We start from the raw sequence: 23176 nt of genomic DNA on the forward strand, positions 1-23176 counted from the left end.
CTTGTCTCTACACTCTCTCCAGCATTTATTGTTTGTAGATTTTTTGATGATGGCCATTCTGACCAGTGTGAGGTGATACCTCATTGTAGTTTTGATTTGCATTTCTCTAATGATTAGTGATGGTGAGCATCCTTTCATGTGTTTGTTGGCAATCTGTATATCTTCTTTGGAGAAATGTCAATTTAGGTCTTCTGTCTTTTGTCTCATATTCTCTGCTCATAATTGTATTAAAAACACAAAATAAATTAATAAGATAGTAAAGAAATACAATTTTTTATTACAAATTTTCCAACTATTATAATTTAAAATGAGAACAACTTTCTCACCTATTGAGTTAATGGGAAAATCAAATTTGCATATATAGACTATTTAATAATAATGTCTCACATTCAAAGTCAACCTCAATTCTCAAACAATTTTTTAGGAACACATTAGGTGCATATTATCAGTTTATGAACAAATATGTTCATATTTTATTCTATAAAGGATTTCAGAAGACTAAATATGGGAAAGAAAATGTGACTTTTCCAGCCTATTTCTCTGCCTGATTCAGTTACAATAAGTTACCTTATCCCTCAGTAACTTTAGGTAATAATTAGAAGTGTTGGTACAAGGTAATCTGAAACCATCCTCAATATAATAATTTTTTCCCTTTCAAAAGAGCTGTTTAAAAGATGATGAAGTGTCATCTCTCCAAGGGGCCACTTTCCAACGGTCTGCTTGATAGTATAGTCTCAAATTGTCTTATCCGACACTTCTAGCTTTAGGATACCTGTTTCAACATAATAAGCCACCCAGCACCAAAATAAGAACAAATCACTAATACTAGAAAAGACAATGAGTTTTATGGTGTGATGTCCTTTTAATGAGGAATGGGGGAGGAGTTTCTGTGAGGCATATTCTAAATATTAACTTTTTTTCCCCATACTGTGACCCCTGAAAGAGGACTAAGTTACTTTTTAAAATTGAATATACTTAGAGAACTCAAAAACACCTAAGTTCACACTTGGAGTTTGGAGTAGAATTCAAGTTTAAAAAAGACAATGGTCTATTTATCTTTTTATATAAAACTGCTCTTCCTATGTTGTGGAGATGGAATCATTGGCTGTGATACATGATTCTGAACGTGGAAGGTCCTGCACAGCTATTTCTCTTTTTTTTTAATTAATTAATTAATTTATTTATTTTTTGGCCGCGTTGGGTCTTTGTTGCTGCGCGCGGGCTTCCTCTAGTTGCGGCGAGCGGGGGTTACTCTTCGTTGCGGCGCACGGGCTTCTCATTGCGGTGGCTTCTCTTGTTGCGAAGCACGGGCTCTAGGCGCACGGGCTTCAGTAGTTGTGGCACATGGGCTCAGTAGCTGTGGTTCGCGGGCTCTAGAGTGCAGGCTCAGTAGCTGTGGCGTACGGCTTAGTTGCTCTGCAGCATGTGGGACCTTTTCGAACCAGGGCTCAAACCCGTGTCCCCTGCATTGGCAGGCAGATTCTTAACCACTGCACCACCAGGGAAGTCCCGAGCACAGCTATTTCTGACTACAACTAGGTCCCTTCATTCCTGAAGGAGATACTAACACAGTGTGCAAAACCAAATATATGTAACACTGTGATTTTTGGATAGGTTAGACTCTTTGTTCTGGTGAGCTAAGCTGGACCACAAAGAAGATGCAAAGGCTCATTTTGTTTCTTTGGCCAAGAGCAACAGTAGAAGTAGGTCCTCTTACCTCCTTTTCCTTTCCCTTTCACTAATACTTATCCAATACAACTATGAATCTGAAACACCTGGAGAGCTTGCTAAAAAGATGCATGCCTCAGCTCATCCCATCAGATTATGAGAAGAGGCCAAGAATTTTGAATTTTAATAAGCACACTGGGAAATAATAATTGTTATTATACTCAGAATAGCAGCTGATGTTTGCTGAGCACTCACTTTATATGCATCATCTTATTTGTTAGAACACCACTGTTCTACAATCATCAACGCCATTTTACAGATGGACCAACTAGAGGTTCCATAGCTATGGAGCCAACTTAATAACTACTACATTCAATAAAACTGAGTATTCACTGAGAAACACCATCTTAGGCAAGGGCACCTCCCAGAGGTCAGAGATCATTCCAAGATGCTCTTCTGCAATAAGAGATATAGAAAAGCAAAGCAAATGAAAATTCAAAGAGGCAAATAGAAGTGAGTGATAGAAAAACTGGTTTCTCCTTTTCTCATCACTTAGCTGCCTGACACTGATCCACTTTTATTGGTGCCTGAGTATCGCATTTGAGGTGGTTGATCCTCAACTGATTTGTTCAGTGTTTTCTTGTGCCAATTATTACTGATATATGATTTTAAAGGAATACTTTGTTATAGATGATCCTAGTCCAATATCTTCTTCATTTCACAGATATATAACTATAAACCAAGAGAAACCAAGTGACTTTTATCAGAATATGTAATTAGTCATTCATAGAATAGCAGCAGAACTCTGGCTTCCTCGCTCTTTGCATAGCACTCCTGCTTTCTCTCTAGTCCTTGGAATCAGCCCACCTCTGGATCCTTCTGTCACACTTTTAGAAGTTTTAAAAAATTCTAACCCAAACTTCATTGTATCTAGAGAAGGAGGGTAGCATTAGAACAGGCTTATGGAAAAGGCAGGATAAATAATTTAGCAGATATACAGTTTTATATAATTTTCCTAAGGTTATAGAAATTGCTTCAGTACTTTGCTGTAAGACAGAAACATTGGCTTCTAACTGCTGTGATTTGGAATACCTACATATTTTCAGTCTCCAAATATGTTTCTCATTTCGGTTTCAGATTTTAATTATTAGAATCAATAGTACTGCTGGGGTTGTAAAAGTATTTTGCTCAGATGGTTTCTGAAAATTCTTTCCTTTAATGTTCAAATTAGTGAAAGTCAAAACTGTAGTAAAATTGAATATCCACAGAGGACCTCTGAAAGAGTATAATTAGAGCTGACTTCAAAGAAAATCAGAGGAATTTACCTGGCAGAATTCAATTCATAATCCCACAAACCAAATTTATTCTATTTTTTACTTACGATTCACCTAGAAAAAATATATAACAGAGTGATTTTCCTCAAAAGCTCTCTCTATAATGAATGTGTCGATGTAAATGAGGTTCAGTTTCCATATTTTTCCACTTTCCTGTGACAGTCCTTACCATTCTTAATTCACAGGAGACATTTTGTTATACCTCCTGGACAAAAATATTACACAGAGATTTAGGACAATTTTGAGTACCTCTTTTAAGCTAAAATAATTCAAGGCCATTTTTCCTTTGTCATTGTAAGGTGTCTAATTGGATACAGAGAAAGAAAAGGAGATTTCAGGATATTTTCATTCTTTCTAGCCATCGTGTGTGTGTGTGTGTGTGTGTGTGAGTGTGTGACTGTGTGTGTATGTGTTTTCTACCTTCTTCTATCACCATCCTTACCAGATATATATTTTACAATTAAGAAATCCTATTAAGCTAGAGTAATGAGAGGAAACTATTAAACTTGAAACAAATATTTAGCTTTCTCTGTGCATGTGTGAAGGAGTGGACAAAAGATAATTTTTAAGTATTTATTGTATGCCATGGACTCATGTGATTTTGTCTCATGTTTACCTACTCTTAATAACAGCACGGTTACATAGAATACATGATGTAATACCAAGAAACTGAAGTTTGAAGATAATGATATACCATAGTGTTGAGAACAGGTTGTGTAGTTTACAGTCTTAACAAAAAACAAACCAAAACAAAACAAAAGAAAAATAATAGTTATAAGGATTGAAAAAGGAAGACAATCTGTCATTATTCCCAGAAAATACTTTTTTCAAATAACACCCCAAAGGAATCTATAGATAATTATGAAATTAATGAGAAGGTTGAACAAGTATGTCTGATATATGATCATTACCAAGAAAAAGTAAACTGCATTTCTATTTACCAGCAATACTTATAAAATGTGATGTTTAAAAAGAATGTTATTTTCAACAACAAAAAATAAAATCCCCTTGAATAAAAATAATAATGAAATGCACAATACTTAGAGAGAAAATTATGCAATTGTATTTTATAGCCATTAAAGATAACCTGAATAAGTGGAGAGATATATTAAGGTTATGAATAGCAGCATCCAGTATCATAAAAATGGTAACCACAACAAAAGTTATAGAGATTAATTATAATTCCAATAAATTCAAAAAAGACTTTCTTTGTATGAATATGACTGGAAATTAACAAGCCAAATATTTTTCCCATAATAGCAAAGAGTCAATATTTACAAATACTCTAATAAAGAAAAATCATGAGTCTTATGTACAGATATCAAAACTTATAATATATACTAATTACTGTGATTTTATGCAATGATAGATAATTGAAGATGGTATAGGATGAAGGATATATTAATAAATCCATTTTAATTTTTGATAGATCTTGCATTAATAACAGTGGGAATAGAATGACCATTCAAAAGAGTAGAACAATTGGTCATATATATGGGAAAATTAAAATAATATTAAAATTAATCCTTATCTCATTCCATTCATTAAAATAAACTTTAGTACATTTAAGAATTTAAATGTAAAAAGCAAAACTTAAAAAATAATATCAGAGAATATACTTATGACCTTAAATAACTTTTTATGTAAAACTTAAATAGAAAAAATATTAAAGATAAAGCTTATAATCTGACTACCTAAAAATAAAGAACATCTGTTTATTAAAATCCCCCATAAGGAGAGTGAAAACACAGAGTCACAAATTAAGAGAATGTATTTTTAATATGTAAATCCAACAAAATAACCAGAATATATAAAGGAGCTCTCTAAATCAATAGAAGAATGGGAAAAATGCATAAACAGGCATTTCATTGATAAGAAAACAGAAATATCCACGAAAACCTCCAAGCAATAAATGGAATACAATTGAAAACCAATATGAGGCATCAGTGCACCCTCAACATATTGGGAAATAAATAAATAAATAAATAAATAAATAAATAAATATGATACCAGACGAAGCCAAATATTGGCAAGCCAAGTATTGGCAATATAAAACAATGACAATATTGATAAAATGGTAATTGGAGTATACTTGAATCAATAATTTTGGAATAATAATCTGGAAGTACATGAAAAATTGATTATTTCCCACCTATATGTATTATAGAGTATATAATCAAAAGAAACTCTTCCACGTGTACATCCAGAGACATGAACCAGAAGGTTTAAAGAAGCATCATCCACAATAGAAACAAGAGCAACAACAACAAAAGTCAGATTACCAAAACCCAGATAAAAAAATCATGGTATAGTCAAATAGTGGAATAGTACGCAGCAGTGAAAATTAAATATAATTTTAAATATATACATATATAATTTAATATAAATATATTACTTTAATTATATATTTATATTTTATGATACTAGAGTTTTATATGAAACGGTGTGGCTACAGAATGCAATTGAGGAGAAAATTCAACAAATTTTGTGTGACTTTATTTATATGAAGGTCAAAATATTTAAAGTTAAAAATATTTCATAGAAATGCATGTATCTGTGATTAAACTCTAAGAAAAAGAATTTTTTTTTCTGAGTTGGATAAAGGGTCTCTGTTCATAGGAGTCATCTGTAATTTTCTATTTTTTAAACTTATTGGTGTGTATATAGGTGTTTGTTTTATTAATGTTATTAATAAAAATGTACATACTATTTAATATATTATCTGTCTGCATATTATATTCCATAATATGAAAGGAAATATAATAATAAAGGCCTTTGGACAAATGACCTAGAAGTTAAACTTTTGCAGGAAAAAAAAATCATATGCACAAAATTTTTATGGTATGATTCCATTTACACATACCCAGAAACAGGTAAAACTAAGCTGTTAAGGAGATCTAGAGAAATATTAAAATATTCAGTATAGTGTTTTTCTTTACAGAAGCAGGAGAATTATGATTCAGGGATGTCTTTTTTAAGCTGGATAGCAGTTTCTGAAGTCATCATTTTATCTTTATTCTTTAAACTCTACATTCATATTACATATACTCTAAGGCATGCATTTTGTAATGTATATTTAAAAATAAAATAATGGAAGGAAGGAAGGAAGGAAGGAAAGAAAGAAGGAAGGGGAGAAAGAAGGCAGGGAGGAAGTCAGATCCAGGTCTTTCTACTCCAAAAATGGTGATATGTCAATGCAGGTGGCTCAAGATGACCATGCAATAATAAATAGTTTTCCAAAATAAATATAGGTGGATCACCTCTTGCCTTACATACTTCAATAATTTCTCTATGTTACCAGTTTATATTTGAAATTTAATAATTTGGGAAGGTTTGTGTACTTGTAATCCTGCTTGATATAATATCCACTAGTAATGCACCCAATGTTAGTTGTTCTGGTGCAGTTTAGGATTATAAATTTGAGGTCAATTTTTAGTATCAGTAGGTCATACACTCCTTGTCTTTATTCTGTCAATCTCCCAGACTAAAGCTGCATATGAGAGGAAGTAAGTTTTCTTGGATTCCTTCTAAAGTTCTTGCTTGTACGACAAAATGATTATGCCGCTATAAAGAGACAATATAGTGCCAAACAAACCCAATAAAATTGATATCAAATTAATTTCTTAATAAATGAAGCAATTTCCCTTAATTCCATACCCTCCACTGCCTACTGGATTTTTCCTCTTGTGCATTTTCTTCATCTCCGAGTCAACTGACTCTTTCATTCCTTCTTTACTGTTTGCTGATGACTTCAGGTCTAGACTTCCTACCTCTGGCTTCTCTCCCATTCAGTTCATCCAGGAATGTGCCAGCACATTAACCTTCCTAGAACCTGGAGTAGCAGAAATGCTACTGCTCACTCTAGGAGGAATGGACTAAGCGACTCAATTCATCTTGCTGTAAACATTTACCCTTTGTTTCTGAACTCAAAAAGCAAATTATTTGCATCTGTCTTAGCGTACTAGGAGTATTACATGTTTTACTGAACCTGTGTTCCTCAACTATGAACTATGCATCCATTTACAGTACCTATTGTTTTTAGTACAGATCTTATTCACAGTGCTTGGCTTAGTGCCTTATACGTAATTCATGCCCAGTGAAATTTGGTTAAAAAATAAACAATTAATTAATTTGAAAGAATAAACTCACTTTCCTCATTTGTTGATTGAGCCTTTCATTCATTCAACTATTTTTTTTTTGTCAAATACCCAATATACATCAGATATTCTCCTAGTATTGGAACTAGAGCAGTCGGTCAGACAAATCCCTGCCCTTGAGTGGTTCATAATATTATAGGGATAACTAACAATTAGACAAGAAAATAAATAAGTACATATGGGCTGATAGGTAAAAATTTCATCTATATTAAAGTCGGATGACAGACAATGATAGAGAGCGGTGAGTATGGTGATGGGGGTGGAGAGTTATTGTAGCCAGTGTAGGAATCTCTTCTTTTCGAAAGGGTGATGTTTGAGCTGAGATCTGAATGTTGAAAAGCAACCAGCCATGAGAAAATTTGGGGAAAAAAAAAATTACTCTAGACAGATAAACAGTAAGTGCAAAAGCCCTGAGGCAGGAATCAGCTTGTCATTTTCAATGAGCAGCAAGACGACAAGGTGACTGAGGTTGGGGTAAGTGAGGCAATGTTGTTTGAGATGATGTGGATGACCTGGGCAAAGACTATATCATGTTGGCCTTGTAGGGCAAGAAAAGGGGTTTGGGACATATTCTAGGAATGATAAAAAGCCATTAGAGGGTTTTCAGCAAGTGAGTGATATGATGTATTATCTCAAACCATATGAAATGTCTAATACACAATATTTTGACCTACAAAATATTGGTTCCCTATGTTTCACTGCAATACTTAAAAAAAAAAAAATCAGTTAGCTTGTTGTGTTGAAAACAAATCGGTAAATAAAATAGTGAAAGTTAGGGAGAAGAGTTAGGAGACTACTATAAAGTCTGACAGTGAATCTTCGATTGAGCTGGAAGTAATCATGATGGTGTGAAATGAACCAATATGGCAGTTCATGTAAATGCAGAGCTGATTTAACTTGCAGGTGGGTTGGTCTATTTTCTGTGGCCCATGAACAAAGGTTTAAGAAGCTAAGGAATTCTGCTTGGGAGAGGTTCATAGAAAGAGGCACAGCAAGGATGGATAGGTGGCTGGGCAGGATTGACGGCTTGCTCCCAACTCCACTAGAAATGGAAAAAAAAATTCCTCAGAGTCTAATTATATCAAAACATTTGAAAACAAATCAGCATTTCTAAGTAAAGACATATCTCTATGACTTGGCAAGAAATCCATTAAACCACTAAGAAGTCTATAGCTGGGAATTTACTAAGTCATATTGAAGAAAACATTGAAGAAGAAAATCTCAAAGATCAAATTGGCAGTGATCTCAAAAGGAGAATTCCAGACTTAGAGACAGTCCTTTCTTTCTTTTTCTTTTTAACATCTTTATTGGAGTATAATTGCTTTACAATGGTGTGTTAGTTTCTGCTGTATAACAAAGTGAATCAGCTAAACATATACATATATCCCCGTATCTCCTCCCTCTTGCGTCTCCCTCCCACCCTCCCTATCCCACCCCTCTAGGTGGTCACAAAGCACCGAGCTGAGCTGATCTCCCTGTGCTATGCGGCTGCTTCCCACTAGCTAGCTATTTTACATTAGGTAGTGTATATATGTCTATGCCACTCTCTCACTTCGTCCCAGCTTACCCTTCCCCCTCCCCATGTCCTCAAGTCCATTCTCTACGTCTGCGTCTTTATTCCTGTCCTGCCCCTAGGTTCTTCAGAACCATTTTTTTTTTTTAGATTCCATATATATGTGTTAGCATATGGTATTTGTTTTTCTCTTTCTGACTTACTTCACTCTGTATGACAGACTCTAGGTCAATCCATCTCACTATAAATAACTCAATTTCATTTCTTTTTATGGCTGAGTAATATTCCCTTGTATATATGTGCCACATCTTCTTTATCCATTCATTATCCCAGCAAAAGAACTGTCATTTCTGTGGAAAGCATATTAGGCTTTTTTAGCTGACTGTCACTAAACATTTATTGAACTCTGATTCCATGTTCATCAAGGATTTTCCAGATTAAGAATATGTATTTAAAAAAAAATGAATATGTATTTAATAGAGTTGCCATATGAGCCAGCAATCCCTCTCCTGGGCATACATCTGGAGAAAACTGTAACTCAAAAAGATACAGGGCCCCCAATGTTCATAGCAGCACTATTCACAATAGCCAAGACATGGAAGCAACCTAAATATTCACTGACAGATGAATGGAAAAAGAAGATGTGGTATATATATACACAGCGGAATACTACTCAGCCATAAAAAAGAATGAAATAATGCTATTTACAGCAACATGGATGGACCTAGAGATTATGATACTAAGTGAAGTAAGTAAGAAAGAGAAAGACAAATACCATATGATATCACTTACATGTAGAATATAAAATATGAAGCAAATGAACTTATTATGAGACAGAAACAGACTCACAGACATGGAAAACAAACTTATGGTTACAAAAGAGGAAAGAGGGTAGGGGAGGGATAAATTAGGAGTTTGGGATTAGCAGTTTATAAATTAGTTAGTTTGGGATACTAATTACTATATATAAAATAGAGAAACAACAAGGTCCTACTGTATAGCACTATATTCAATATCCTGCAATAAACTGTAATGAAAAAGAATATGAAAAAGAATATGTATATATGTACAACTGAATCATTTTGCTGTACCCCAGAAACACAATATTGTAAATCAACTATACTTCAGTAAAAAAAGAATATATATTTATAGCAGGAGATCTTAACCTGGAGTCCATGGATGGGCTTCAGGTCACCCTTAAACACCCTGAAATTCTGTGCAAATGTTCATTTGAATTTGGTGAGGGAGGCCAACATGTTTTATTAAATTCCCAAAGAGGTTCATGATACCATAAAGGGTAAACACTCTTGGCCACAGACAGAGATAGTATTGACATGAGAACATCAACAGCAATAACTTTCTAATCCTTACCTTTCCCTCTAAAGCTAAGTCACTGAAATCACACTTACGATTTTCTTTCTTCTCTTAGGGTCTTTTTGTTCAGTTTTGGACTTAGCATTATCTACCTTATAAGCTACATCAGAGCCTTCTTTTCCCTTGTTGCTATAATTCTAGGCTAGTAGCTGCTTCAAACCCTACAGACTCCCACAATTTGCATTTCACCTTCCCTGAGTGTTTTGTGCCCATCTCTTCCACCCCGAAGGGCAACTTTACACTCAGACTTCCTTTGAAATAGATGGAAATGCATTGTGTAAGATGGGGCCATGTGGTTGAGATGTTGACATGTTTCTTTGCCTATGTCCAGCCCTAGTCAGAATTAGGAAACTATGGACTCTGGATTCTGCATTTTTTAGTAAGTGATTATTGAATACCTAATTTTTGTTAGGCAAATCCATGTTATCTCATTTAATTCTTACAGAAGAGGTGAGAGTCACTTCTTGTAGATGAAGACTGAGAGTTAAGTCTTGCAGAAGACACCCAGGTACAGAGAAGCTTGCTTGGATCTATTTCAATTAACACCATTCATTTATTAAAGCCAAGAGACTGCACTAGGAAACTAATAGCATTATTACAATAAATCCCTTAAGTGACCCTTAAAATTGGAATTGCTGTTCTTGTTACAAATGAGGAAAGAGATGACGAGAGAGAATAAATAACTTGATTAAGCCAAGCTAGGCAATGCAGAGTGAGGATTCAAACCAAGTTCACTGCAATTCTAAAACTTTGCTCTTTCTCCTACAAATGAATCCAGGTCTCTTGACTATTTAATTAATTTTCTTTCCATTACTTATCATAGTTTTCCTTCACATTTAAACATCACTTAAACACTTTACATTTTAATACCATAAAGTCATACACATAGGTTCATTAAAGCTTTACAACCTTTTAAATACAGGAACTGGGGTTAACATATAGCCTAAAAAATGCAGAACTGATAATAGAAACAACATAGCTTGACTTTCAGCCTGATATTCTTTCTGTAATATAGCAATGCTTTTCATTTAATGAGCAACTATCTCAAAAAAAAATACACTTTGAAGAGTATTTTTATAATGCAGTCCGTGCAGTTTTTAAAGCCTACCCTTACTTTTTCCTAAGTAAAAACAATTGCCATAGTCTTTTTTTTTTTTTTTTCAGAGCACCTCTCAGCAAACTGTTTTCCATGCTATTTCATATCTGGCTCTTCTCACAGATGTTAGCTTAAAAAATAAGAGTAAGCGAACAGCAAGAATCTGAGATTGGAAATATGCTCCCTCATTTATTTTCAGTGTATAGTTTTCTATTTAGCAATAGACATTCTAGAAAGATTGTTACCAAATATTTGGAAAGAGTTTCCAAACTTTCAGAGCAGGGGTTGTCTGAAGTTAGAATCGCATGCAAAATCACAAGTGCACTGTAATAAGGAATAGGCATCAAGTTTACAAGCTCATGGAAGGTGATGATTATTTCATTCACTGTCATTGTTCATTCATTCATGAAAGATTCTGCGTTAGGATGTCATTGTTCATTCACTCATGAAAGAGTCTGTATTAGGATCTTTGTTCATTCACTCATGAAAAATGTCATTGTTCATTCACTCAGGAAAGATTTTGTATTAGGATCTGATTGCTGGTATAACAAATTGCCACAAACTTGGTGGCTTAAAACAGCATGGATTTATTATCTTACAGCTCTGCAGGTCAGAAGATGACACAGGTCTCACTGGGCTGAAGTCCTGGTGGGGCTGCATTCTCTTGTGGAGGTTCTAGGGGAGATTTTATTACTCTGTTGCCTCTAGTTTCTGGAGGCCACAGGCATTCCTTGGCTCATGGTTCTCTTCCTGCATTTCAAAGCCAGCAATAGTGGATTGAGTTAATCTCACATCACATCTCTCTGAACCCCTCTTCTGCTTCCACTTCCACTTTTTAGGACCCTTGTGACTACTTGTGGGTAAACCAGAATAATCTCCATACATTAAGGTCAAGTTAATTTGCAATTTTAACTTCATCTGATTTCTCCATTGTTTCTTTGCTATGTAACATAACATATCAACAGGTTCTGGGGATAAGGAAGTGGACGCTTCTGGGGACCATTATTCTGCCTCCCACAAGTGCAAGCCATCATTTGCTATTCACATCCCACAAAAGTTCCGTCCAGTCAGTTAGTAATGCCTGCTGCATGGTAGCACTGTGAAGAGTTTTACTGGAAGAGAGGACTCTTAGCTCCTTTAATGTGAAGGAGGGTTAGCTTTTTAGGTATAAAGTTTGCCTTGTGCACCGAAGGTGTAAATGATGCCAGCTTCTTTCTCCATTCAGTGTTCTTCCCAATGCAACCTACTTCTACTCTAATCAACTTCTTTCAGTTTTCTGAACGAGCCATACAATCTCTTAATTATAACTTTAATTTTCACTCACCAAATACCCTGTGACAATTGCTTTTATCCTCATTCAACAGTTAATTGAGTACCCACTATGTGTCAGACACACAATGAAAATAAAAAAGATTCTATTCTCTACGTAGCTTACCTTCTGTTGTGATAGTAGGGGAGACAGACAAAAAAAAATCAATATAATAAATAGTATATTATATAAGAAGGTGCTGTATACTTAAGGCAAGGTATATATTTATAAAAATTAAAGCAGTCTATGGCAGATTCAGAGGTGGGTGTGTGGTGGGCTGCTGAAATTTTAAACAGAGAGATTGTAGAGCCTTTTCAAGAAGGTAATGTTTGAACAAAGTCTTGGCATCGAAGGAATTGTCCATGTGGACAGCTGGGAGGAGAGCCTTTTGTGACAAGGAAGAGACATCTGAAAATAACACAACCTTGGAGCATCACTTGACCAGCTTTTGATTGGGTTTCCAGCTCTACATTCAAAGCATTAGGCCTTCTGTGGCTGATGAAGAATCTGGGATTTAGAAGGTGGAAGAGATCTAGAGATCAACTCAAAGGAGAAAGGGGGATTCAGAGGTTTCAAGGAACCAGACAAGTAAGACCAGAGGGAGACAGAGTTATTGACTAAAGGAGGATCATGGAGAATCTCATCAAAGTAGGCTAAAACCAAGACTGGTTATGCCCAGATTATGGCTGGGAGTCTGGACAGGTTTCCAGAAACACCAGGAAGAACCCAGACATTTTGAAACCTCACCTCCTCTTCACATTTTTCAGTGAAAACATATACCTACCATAACCCTAGTATCTTCTCATCTCTCATAAGCACTCTTTCTGATTTGTTTCAAATCTTCCCCTGTCAAAACTGAAGTGGGTTTTTTTCCCCGAAACTTAATTCTGTTGATATCTCTCGTCATCTTAGAAAACGTCAGTGGCCCCGAACTGCTCTCCATTTTAACATAAACTTAATATTGCATTCAACTGCCTCCACGATCTAGCACAAGTCAACAATTTCCATGTTATCTCCACCAATATTTCTAAGCTGTTGCTCCCCATTCTATCACACTTTGGGTTTCCAAACTACACCACACTTTTCAATGATCTGTGGCTTTGCTCTTCCCATTTTTCCTATTGATCAAAGCACTTCGTTATTTCAAAGTTAAAATGTCTTCTGTCCAGTGGTCTCTTCTGGATGACACTTCTCATGTCTCAGACAAAATTATCTTCAACCTCAGGATTTTTTATTCTCTATTATGACCACACTTCGCTATTATAAATTCCTTCAAAGCAGAGTCCATATTTCACCATTTTTATACCTTTCTAACATCTAGTACAGATACTAGAGAGTGAACAATGAGTTTTCTTTATGTAAAGAAAATTTGCTTAAGATAGATTTAAAGGAATGAAAGAATAAGTGCTGAAAAGAGGTAGAATATTGCTTTCATTCTAAATATGAAATTGAGACTAATTTAAAAAATAATAAAGACAAAGTTCTAATTGTTATAACTTGACAAATTGTTCAGTCAAGTTTTAAACTGTTTTAATGTAAATTAATTTACATGTACTTTTCAAGAAAATTAATGACACTATATTATATACGTTTATTGAACTTTATGTTTTTGTACATTCTTGTTTAAATAATCTGATATTGAAAAATAATAATAAATAAATAAATAAGTAATCTGATATTTGTTTATATACTGCCATTTTATAAATTATTACTTAATTGTTGAAACTGTTTTAAGTATATAGCTATCTTTTATGTCCTGGGATCTTGTTTCTTATAAATTAAAGAATTATGTAGAAATTTTTAAAAAAAACACCTGATTTCCAGGTTCTATTTTCTTTGGATATATGCATAACCAGAAGTGGTACTGCTTGAATATGGTAGTTCTATTTATAAGTTTTTGAGAAATCTCCATACTGTTATTCATAATGGCTGTATCAATTTACCTTTCCACCAAGGGGGCACACACAGTAGCCAAGATGTAGAAATAATCTAAGGGTCTGTCAATGGATGAATGGATAAAGAAAATGTGGTGTATGCATACAATGAAATGTTATTCAGCCTTAAAAAAAAAGAGACAAAGAAGGAAATTCTGCCATTTGCAGCAACATGGATGAACCTGGAGGACATTATGCTAAGTGAAATAAGCCAGACACTGAAAGACAGATACTGCATAATCTCATTTATATGTGGAATCTAAAATCCTCAAACTCATAGAAGCAGAGAGTAGAATGGTGGTTGCCAGGGAGGAAGTATGAAGGAAATGAGGAAAAAATGGTCAAATGATATGAAGTCTCAGTTATGCAAGATGAATGAGTTCTGGAGATCTAACGTACAGTGTAGTGATGATAGCTAATGTTTTCTATAACTGAGATTTGCAAAAAGCATAGTTCTTTAAATATTCTACACATACACGGTAACTACGTAGAGTGATGGTTAAGTTCTTTAGCTTAATTGTGGTGATCTTTTCACAATGTAAAAATATATCAAAACATCAAGTTGTACACCTTAAATATATACAATTTATATGTCAGAGATATCTCTGTAAGGTTGTTTAAAAAGCACACATTATAAAATAGCATCTTTGTTTTTATATTAATAAAAGAAAGGTGATGAATGATAACTACCAGTTATTAAGAACTTAACGAGTTTCAGACAATATGCTCAATCCTTTATATTCAAACATCAGCAATCCTCCAATCTCTAAATTTGGCATTATTAATTTATTTCAAAGACTTAGAATTGAAGTTCAACAAATTACTATCACACTTAACATCACACAGATTTTAAAATAAGCTTCTGTTCAATAAACTGATGCTTTTCTCACTTCTCTGTCATCACAGAGCTTCCACTTTGGCAGGACACTGTGATGGCCAGATGCTCAGGATTTTCCATATTTCCTATCCTAGAAGAGTTTCCCATGATCACTTTTCTAAGTATTTACAAGAACTTCCATGGACAGAGCTTGAATCATGATCTAGTAAGAGTACGTTTGAATGAGTACTGACAGTGTAGTGGACCCGTTATTATTTTTTTCTAGATTAGATGCGAGACTGCTTTAAATCCCAAGGAGGTTATTGTTAATTATTTATTTACAATGAAATCTATAATAACACAACAGAATTCTATTAAGTAGTGTTCATTTAATAGATTGATTTATTTTTGGATTGAATTTATTTTAGATTTTTTGTTCATTCCATTGATAAATTATGTATAGAAGGTAGAGAGGGGACATACTTAAACATTATGTATTCAAGGTCCTTGCTTGTAGATGAAAGCACAGAGACCTCAAAAAGGAGAAATGACCTGCCCAAGGTCAATGGACTGCCCTTCTCTGGGCTGGGACCAGAACCAGTTGTCTTCCATCCATGACTCATGGCTCATTCCTCCCCTCTAGTCCTGCCAGAAACCAGTGACTTATCTAAAACTAGTTTAAGCCCTGGCAGTGATAGTTAATTCCCTTAATCACTTAAGTAAGTATATTTGCAAATTCATGCTGGTTTACAAATCTTCTGCAAGCAGGGATTCTCAAACAAGTTCTATGCCTGCATCCAGTTTTAGGGATTTGTGTTTCTTGCCTCCCTTTAAAGACAGAATAAGAAATTAGTTCCAACTTTAAGATATTTATAGTCAGTAACTTCACTCTTCTACACATTAATTACCAAGCCTATTTTCTCCTTGGTACCTTCTTTACTATGACATACAGGCATACCTAGTTTTATTGAGCTTTCCAGATATTGTATTTTTTTTTACAGATTAAAGATTTGTGGCAACCCTGTGTCAAGCAAATCTATTGGTGACATTTTTCAAGAGCATTTGCTCACTTCACATCTGTGTCATACTTTGATAATTCTTGCAATATCTAAAACTTTTTCATTGTTATTATATTTGTTATGGTGATCTGTGATCAGTGATCTTTGATGTTACTATTGTAATTATTTTCGGGGCTCCACAAATCGTGCCAATACAAGATGGAAAACTTAATCAATAAATGTTGTGTGTGTTCTGACTGCTCCACTGACCAGCCGTTCCCCTGTCTCTCACTCTCTCCTCAGGCCTTCCTATTCCTTGAGACACAACAATACTGAAATCAGGCCAACTAATAACCCTACATTAGACTCTAAGTGTTCAAGAAAAAGGAAGAGTCACACATCTCTCACTTTAAATCAAAAGCTAGAAATGATTATGCTTAGTGAGGAAGGCAAATTGAAAGCCAAGATAGGCTGAAAGCGAGGCCTCTTGCACCAAGGAGGTAGCTAAGTTGTGAATGCAAGGGAAAAGGTCTTGAAGGAAATTAGAAGTGCTACTCCAGTGAACACACAAATGATAAGAAAGCAAAACAGCATTATTGCTGATATGGAGAAAATTTCAGTGGTCTGGGTAGAGGATCAAACCAGCCACAATATTCCCTTCAGCCAAAAGCCTAATCCAGAGCAAGGCCCTAACTCTCTTCAATTCTGTGGAGGCTGAGGAAGCTGTAGAACAAAAGTCTGAAGCTAGAGGAGGCTGGTTCATGAGGTTTAAGGAAACAATCTGTGTCTATAACGTAAAAGTATAAGGTGAAGCAGCAAGTGCTGATGTAGAAGCTGCCTCAAATTATCCAGAAGATCTAGCTAAGATAAGTAACGAAGGTGGTTACTCAAAACAACGGATTTTCAATGTAGACAAAAGAGCCTTACATTAGCAAAAGATATCACCTAGGACTTTCATAGCTAGAGGGAAGTCAATGCCTGGCTTCAAAGCTTCAAAGGACAAGCTGACTCTCTTGTTAGGGGCTAAGAGAGCTGGCGACTTTAAATTGAAGCCAATGCCCATTTACCATTGTGAAAATCCTAGGGCCCTTAAGAATTATGCTGTGCTCTAGAAATGGAACAACAAAGCCTAGATGGCAGCATATTTGTTTACATCATTTATTGAATATTTTAAGCCCACTGTTGAGATCTGCTGCTCAGAAAAAAAGATTTCTTTCAAAATATTACTACTCACTGACAATGCACCTGGTCACCCAGAGCTCCGATGCGGATGAACAAAGATATTAATGTTGTTTTCATCCCTGTTAATACAACATCCATTCTGCAGACCATGGATCAAGAAGTAATTTTGACTTTCAAGTCTTGTGATTTAAAAAAATATATTTTGTAAGGCTATAGCTGCCATAGATAATGATTCCTCTGATGGATCTGAACAAAGTAAATTGAAAACCTTCTGGAAAGGACTCACCATTCTAGATGCCCTCAAGAACATTCATGATTCAGGGGAAGAGGTCAAAATATCAACATTAACAGGAGTTTGGAAGAAGTTGATTCCAACACTCATATATGACCTTGAAGGGTTCAAGACTTCAGTGGAGGAAGTAACTGCAGATGTGGTAGAAATAGAAAGAGAACTAGAATTAGAAGTGGAGCCTGAAGATATGACTGAATTGCTGCATCTCATGATAATGGAATTATCTTAATGTCTGTCTTAATGGAATGAGGAGTATCTTCTTATGGATGAGCAAGGGAAGTGTTTTCTTGAGATGGAACCTATTCCTGGTAAAGATGCTGTGAAGACTGTTGAAGTGACAACAAAGGATTCAGAATATTACATAAACTTAGTTGATAAAGCAACAGGGTTGAGAGTACTGACTCCAGTTTTGAAAGGAGCTTTATTATGGGTGAAATGCTTTCAAACAGCATTGCATGCTACCGAGAAATCATTTGTGAAAGGAAGAGTCAATTGATGCGGCAAACCTCATTGTTGTTTCATTTTCAGAAATTGCCACGGTTACCCCAAACGTCATCAATCACCACCCTGATCAGTCAGCAGCCATCAGCATTGAGACAAAACCCTCCACCAGCAAAACGATGATGACTTGCTGAAGGCACAGATTGATGTTTCTGTTATTAGCAATAAAGTATTTTAAATTAAGATATGTACATTGTTTTTTAGATGTAATGCTATTATTGCATACTTAATAGACTACAGTATAATGTAAACATAACTTTTATATGCACTGGGAAACCAAAAATCCCTGTGACTCACTTTATTTTATGGTATTTGCTTTATTGCTATGGTCTGGAACTGAACCCACAGTATCTCTATGCTATGCCTGTATTTGCAAAATGTATGTTTTTTCTCCTCTTCCTTTTGTTTTAATTACAAATATTAATTGTGCTTTCCTTTTGTAACTTTTCAAATATTCTCTAAAAATTGTTTATTTAGTACTGATCACTATTGTGTTGTTCCTGTTTAATTTGTTATTTCAGTATTCTTCACATGACACAACAGTCAAGATCATGGGCTCTGGGGGCAAACTCCCTGGGTTTCTTTCCTGAATTCAAAAGGTACTAGGTAACTATGAGACCATAAAGAACTACTTAATTTCTCTGTTTCATTTCTTTTGTAGTTGAAAAGAGGAGAGTACCTACTTTATAAATTCTGTATGGAATAATGAGAAATCCACATATAGTGATATGCACACTGGTATTTTGCAATAACTTAATAATTTATTATAATTATTATTATTAAAATAATTGAAGTTGATGACTTGGATTTTTTTCCAAAATTACTACTGCTATTGCAGCTTAAAGAAAAATATTTAATCATGTGTGAAAGAATCATAATTGGATGGCAGTTCTGGTTATTACTGGAAGAAATTAATAAGCCTTCATTAAATGTAAAGGAAATGGGTAATTTCAGCATGCAATCATGATAAAGTAACCAGTATACTATTTGTCTGCTCACCATAGAACTGTAATATTGGACAAAATATACGAGGCAATTGTGTTCATATATCAGATAACTGGTGGCATAGTACTATGATCCTTCAAAGAATGGGAACTCATAAATTGAAACCCATGTTTGCCCAGGCTATCTGACTGGGGACACTTCCTGTGTGACACAGGGAATTAGAACACAAGGGAAGAGTTCTGGGCAGATTGGAGGTCAGGCAAATTGGAGCTGAAGAGGCTGAGATTTGCAGGGTATGAGAAAGAAGAGAGCTGCACAGAGGAGCCTTGAGTCAGATACTCAAGAAGTATAGAGGAAACAGCAAGATTATGGAGTCAGTCCAGCCTAGGTCTTTAGCAAGAGTTGACTATGCATGGCTCCAAAAGGCATCAGAGACTGCCAGCTGCAGGACTGAGAGATAAACAGAAATATTAGAAGACATGGAATGTTGTGAGACACTGGATTTTCAGTCTAGCCATGTAAGGAGACCACTATGGCAACCTCAGGCATTAAGTTGAGATGTCAGAAAGGTCATGAGCTAATAGTAAAGATCATTCTCTCTAGTTAGAGACATGATGGAGAACTAAGGAGAAATGAAACAGACTCAGTCTAACAAAAAAGAAAGACAAGACGGGTAGGACCAAAAGTTTATGCCAGTAATTCAACTGACTGTGAGAATAAAATTCAATCTCCATTACATGTACACACCACAGTCTAGTCTCCCTACAACGTCCAGAAAAATCAAGAAAAAAGACAGCAATAAAAATTGACCCTGAGATGAAGCAGATTTGAGCCAGCAGACAAAGACTTTGAAGAAATTATTAAAAATATCTTCAAGGACCTAAGGGAAAAGATGGGTCACTATGAGGGAAGAGAGGGAGACTCACATGAGAGAAATGGAAACCGTAAAATAAAAACCCAATGGAAATTCTAGAAATAAAAATAAGATATCTAAAAATTTTTAAAAATCACTGAATGAGCTTAACAGCAGATTGTACATGGGAAAAAAGTTTCTTATTTAAACACAAATCAATGGAAATTATTTTATGTGAAAGACACAGAAAAAAAAAAACCAACAGGTGGAAAAAATAAACAGAATCACCTGATGGCCAATATCAAGTGGTCTAACATGCATTTAATTGTTATCCCAAGAGGGAAAGAGAGAATAATTTAGAAAAAAAAATTTGAAGAAATAATGGTCAAATATGTCCAGTATTCGGTAGATGTAACTGTTAATTTTAACTCTTGCTAGGCTGGGCATTGGCAATAGTAGGGAAGGGGGAAGTATTGCATGTGGACAACAGGCTCTTTGACTGTGGAACCAGAAAGAGCAGATGCAGGAGAATTTGGAGGCTTTGGTTGAGAAGATTCCTAGTAGCAGACTCAGGGCAGTATGAGGTGATGACAGAGCAGACCTCCTGCAGGCTTCTCCAAACCAATAGAGAGGGGTCCTGCTGCCAGATTCCGGGGCACTTCACATTCCAAAGGAACTGCCTGGACATAGACTCTGGGATTCAGATAAGCTGTAGTTCTCAGCAACCATTGGTCTCAGACCCTGATGCAGAAATTTTAGAAGGGTAACAACATGTAGGAAATGTGTTTTTTTGTTTTGTTTGTTTTTGTTTTTTAAGTAGTAGGAGAAAAGGGAAATAAAAAGAAAATTAATTCCTTTTTCATTTCTCATGAAAAAATGCCTCTTGATATGAAGTTTAATATTTGAATTAATACGTGGAACTCTGGTGGATGTATGTTTGCTTCACACAGTTTTATCAGAATAGTATCTTATATAATAAAGTAAAAACTACAGAGTATGGAAATTTTCATATTTTCCTCTTCTGTAAAAGGGAAAAAAGGGAAACTTCATTATTTTTATTGCAAAAGCCTCATTTATTCCAGATCCACAGAACAATAATTGGCCAACGAGTACTTTTTTGCTTATGTGGAAGTGTTTATTTTTAGATTTGGCCGTAATTTCTGATAGTAGTTGTTGTGTAGCTGATGAAAGGTCCCTTTTCAGTTCCTGTCACAATCCTCAACTGAGGAACACCCCAAATATTGACTAGGGTCTGTGATCTTATGACAGCATTTCCCCCTTGTGTTCACAGGAGGAATAAATGCTGACATTTTAAGGTTCTGCTTTTCTAATTTAAAATATCCCTTGATATTAACAAGACATGGCAGTGCTTAGGTTTGGTTGATAAACCAAAATGACTTGTTATCACTCTCATTATGGAATGTGACATACAGATGTGTGGTTATCAAATATAATCAGGTATGAATACCTAAAACCTTCAATACCTAATTGATGTAAGAGCAATCATCATCATTCTGGGTAGGTACTCTTATCCAGGGAAGGTAGGTTTTAGCTCGCCTTATTAGTGAACTGCTCGTTCTCCAGAATAAATATTGTTATAGGTGTTCTTTCCCTCCCATCCTCCCCTGCATATCTCAGTAAGGAAAGTAAACGTGTGTGTATGCACGGGTGGTTAAAAGCAAGGAAAATAGGGAATAGTAACGGGTGATTACTTTTTAAACTAAATGACCTATGAATGCTTAAACTTTTATAAATTTAAATTGTTAATATTTATTAAACCCATATACGGAACCAAGAAACACACCTAAATCTATCTCTTTAAATGACTGTGGAAATAAAGATAACTGACAGAATAAAGATAACTGACAGAATTCAAGCTTTTCTTTTGTTTCCCATTTAAAATGGTTTCCCCAAAATATCACACTAGACTTTTGAATTTTATAAATTTTCCCACAATCTATTTTTTAAATTATATAAATATTCTGAATACGGGTTATACTTTTCATGAAATTAAACATCTCCACATAGTTATCTTAAAGAAAACATTTAAACGTGATCTTTTGTTAGAGCAAGATAATAGAACAGCAGATCTTGCAAATAGCTGCCTCTGTTTTCATTTTTGATGATCGACTTCCTGTCCATTGTTCTGTGTTCAGAATCACTTTGGTTGTAGCTGTCACTCTCACGTTCCTTCTTTTCATCTCTCCATGTTTATCTACTTAAGCAAAACCAATTTACTGAGACTGCTCTGTGCTAAGGCCAGGGACTCACCCTTGGGTCATAAGAGTGAAGAATTCAGAGTCACTCTTCTCAGAGACTCACTCAGGGCCCACAGAGGAAATGTGTTTTAAGTGTGATGATATTTACCCTGTGAAAATTTCATTTTACTTAAAAATAGGCAAAATGCAATTTATTCTAAGACCTCCACTTACTAACAACATAATTTTTGACACAGTCTTTAACTTTTCTGACCCTTGGGTTCTTCTGTCAAAGAGAATGATGCCCAATTCACAGGGTCATTATGAGGATCATTTACCTTATTTAGAAAAGCTAAACAATTATTTTTTTATTTTTATTTTTTACATCTTTATTGGAGCATAATTGCTTTACAATGGTGTGTTAGTTTCTGCTTTATAACAAAGTGAATCAGCTATACATATACATATATCCCCATATCTCTTCCCTCTTGCATCTCCCTCCCTCCCACCCTTCCTATCCCACCCCTCTAGGTGGTCACTTTAAAAGATTATTATTTTATATCTTCCCACTGTAAATGACTACTCTAAACCACACATACATTTGGAAAACATTCTTCCAAAGTTCCAACTTTGACGCCAGGATACCATGGAACCTGGGGAATCTGGTTCCCTATATCAAACAGGTAAATCCCTGTGATGGTGAATATATACATAGAGAATTCTAATTATTATGATAATTTATTTGATCAGGACATGGATAGCGATGTCAATTTGTGATAAGTAAACTTTACTGGGTATTATCTGTTAGATAGGGGAAGCAACTAAATTGTTTACAGTTATTTAGCTTAGTCTTAAGGTAGAAATAAATATGTAATATTTTTCAGCTCCCTTAATTCAGACATAATGACTAAAGTAAAGCTTCATGTTTTGCAAAGTTTTACATGCTTTAAAGAATGTCTGCTCTCGTTATCTCATTTGAATTCACAAATACATGCCACCTAGTCA

The sequence above is a fragment of the Eubalaena glacialis genome, chromosome 14, assembly GCF_028564815.1.
Source record: "Eubalaena glacialis isolate mEubGla1 chromosome 14, mEubGla1.1.hap2.+ XY, whole genome shotgun sequence".
In the NCBI taxonomy this organism is placed as follows: Eukaryota; Metazoa; Chordata; class Mammalia; order Artiodactyla; family Balaenidae; genus Eubalaena; species Eubalaena glacialis.